This window comes from Myotis davidii, unplaced genomic scaffold (genome assembly GCF_000327345.1).
Source record: "Myotis davidii unplaced genomic scaffold, ASM32734v1 scaffold249, whole genome shotgun sequence".
NCBI lineage: Eukaryota > Metazoa > Chordata > Mammalia > Chiroptera > Vespertilionidae > Myotis > Myotis davidii.
Window position 1 is genome coordinate 3,056,582 of NW_006300367.1, and position 2,731 is coordinate 3,059,312.

A 2,731-nucleotide genomic window follows, 5' to 3' on the forward strand; every position below is an offset into this window, starting at 1 on the left:
AAATGAACTGTCCCTCCGCTACACCCACCAGCCAATCAGGGCGAGTATGCAAATTAACCCAACAAAGATGGCAGCAGCCACGGAGCTAGAGGCTTGGGTTGACCCTGGAGATGGTGGAAGCTAAGCTTCCCGCCTTCCCTGGCCACCACTGAAGGAGTGGCTGGGGGCCTGGGTCGCCAGGGGATGTGGCCAACCTGAAAATGGCCCCCATCCCCTTACCCAGGCTGGCCACGCCCCCATGGAGTAAGAGTCCCCACTGGGGGCCTGGCCAGTCTGAAAACAGCCATCATCCCCTCACCCAGACTGGCCAAGCACCCCAGCAGGGACCCCCAACCTGAAGGGGTTATGGCCAGCCTGAAAATAGTTCTCAGCCCCTCACCCAGATTGGTCAGGCACCCAAGCAGGACCCCCCACCCTGAAGGGGCTATGGCCAGCCTGAAAATGGCCCTCAACCCCTTACCCAGGCTGGCCACACCCCCATGGAGTAAGAGTCCCCACTGGGGTGTCTGGCCAGCCTGCAAACAGCCATCATCCTCTCACCCAGGCTGGCCATGCCCCCCAGCAGATACCCTCACCCCATGGGGGCATGGCCAGCTTGCAAACCACCATAGGCCCCTCGTCCAGGCTGCCCCATGCTCTAAGGGAACCCCCATCCTGATCCAGGACAAGGGAACATGTTAAAGCAGTTAGAGGCCAAGAGGGGAGGGAAGTTGTGGGTGATCAGGTCAGGGTGGGATGGCAGTTGTGGGTGATTAGGCTAGTGGGGGGGTCGTTGGGGGTGATCAGGCCATGAGTGGGGGTCAGTTGGGGGCTAGCACACTGGCCCAGGTGGCAGTTGGGGGTGATCAGGTTGGTGAGGGGGGGGATTTGGGGGTGAGCAGGCTGGCAGGCAGAATAGTGAGGGGCAATCAGGCAAGCAGGCAGGTGCGTGGTTAGGAGCCAGCAGTTCTGGATTGCGAGAGAGAGCTCCAACTGCTGGTTTAGGCCCGATCCTTGTAAACTGGCAGTAGGACATCCTTCCAGGGGTCCCAGATTGGAGAGGGTACAGGCTGGGCTGAGGGGCACCCCTACTACATGAATTTTGTGCACCAGGCCTCTAGTGATTACAATAAGATATGTGGGCACTTGGTGGGTGGCTGTGTTCTTTTTTATTTCAGTTATTTTTTATTTCTTCAAATTTTTGTTTATCAGGAGTGACTGAAATAAAAAATATAATTGCGTCCCATCACCATCATGGAAATGACTTTGAGAGAAAACTGGTCAGATGAATATTGCTTCCCATTTTCAACCAGTAAATAGTTGCCACTGATAAAACAGACAACCAAGTCTGTCAAGAATGCTCAAGATATGTTACATAATACAACATGCCTGTTCACAGGGGCAAGAAGATGAAAGACTAGGAAATAATTTATGTGAACTTCTTGATTTCATCATACAAGACAAGCACAAAAGCACCACCCATGCCTCTGAGAACATTGAACCATGTACCCTTGAAAAAAGCTTTTCCTCCATCACGAGCAATCTTCCTCCAGCAGTCGAGTGTGCCTGTGTACATGACATCAGTTCCTTTATGTCCTCATTGCATCATCATGCCACGACGAACAGTTTCAAATGGATAGGAAGTCAACCCAGCCACCGCTGTGACAGACTGTGCGATCATCCAGCTGGTGAAGATGTGAGTATTGTTGGGATCTGGAAGCATTCCCTTTGCAGTGTCATAGACACCGAAGTAGGCAGCCGGTAGGTGATAATACCCTGATAACACATTAAAGCCTTGGTATAGGCCTCTAAGCCCATCAGATTTGTAGATCTTAACCAGGCAGTCGCTGAGGCCTTTGAATTCCCTTTCAGCTCCGGCTTTGCCCACATCAGCTGCTAGACGGGTACGGGCAAAATCAAGAGGATACACGAAACACAAGGAGGTGGCCCCAGCCGCACCACCTGATGCCAGATTCCCTGCAAAGTATCGCCCAAACTGGGCTCTCTTGTCCACACCACCCAGGAAGATCTGCTTGTATTTATCTTTGAAGGCAAAGTTGAGAGCCTGGGTAGGGAAGAATCTGACGACATTGGCCAGGTTACCGCGCCAGAAGGGCAGGACTCCCTGCTCCTTGGGGACACGAACCACGCAGTCTATAATGCCCCTGTACTGCTTATCTGCAGTGATTTGCTTGCTGGCATGCTGCACCGGCAGCAGCAGCTTGACCCGCTCGATGGGTGCCACCGCTGTCTTGAGATGGCTGCGGCCACTCCACCTGCCAGGAAGTCCTTGGCAAAGGACACAGCGGCATCTGTCATGTTGAAAAGAAGAAGCGGGTGACTGCTGGCCTGGGACCGGGACCAGCTGAACTCCGGGCTCTCTGATTGTGTTCTTGAATAGAAGAGTGGCATCTTCTCCTTTCCTCTTGAAGGAATGTGGGAGCCAAGGGGAGCTGCTCTGGACCATGCAGCTAAGGACATATTGTAGGGATGTTGAAGCAATACCGCCGGCAGTGAGAGCCTGGCTAACGGACATTGTGAAACTATCACCTCAGCCCAGGGCTGCTATGCCTAACCTTGGAGTCTCTACTACTTTGAGTCTCAGTTACACCAGATTAACCCATAATCTAGCAAATATTCACCAAAACCTAAGGTTAAAAACATTCAGTATGTCCAAGCTAACATCTATGAGAACCCTCACATGCACCTGAACCAACACAGCTGGTGCAGTACACATCCTTATGGATTTCTA

The 2,731-nt window shown here is 52.5% G+C and overlaps 1 pseudogene; it reads right to left on the reverse strand.

The window, feature by feature from the left end:
* Positions 1–1,275: 1,275 nt before the first annotated feature.
* Positions 1,276–2,341, reverse strand: LOC102766140 (annotated as a pseudogene).
* Between the last annotated feature and the right edge of the window lie 390 nt (positions 2,342–2,731).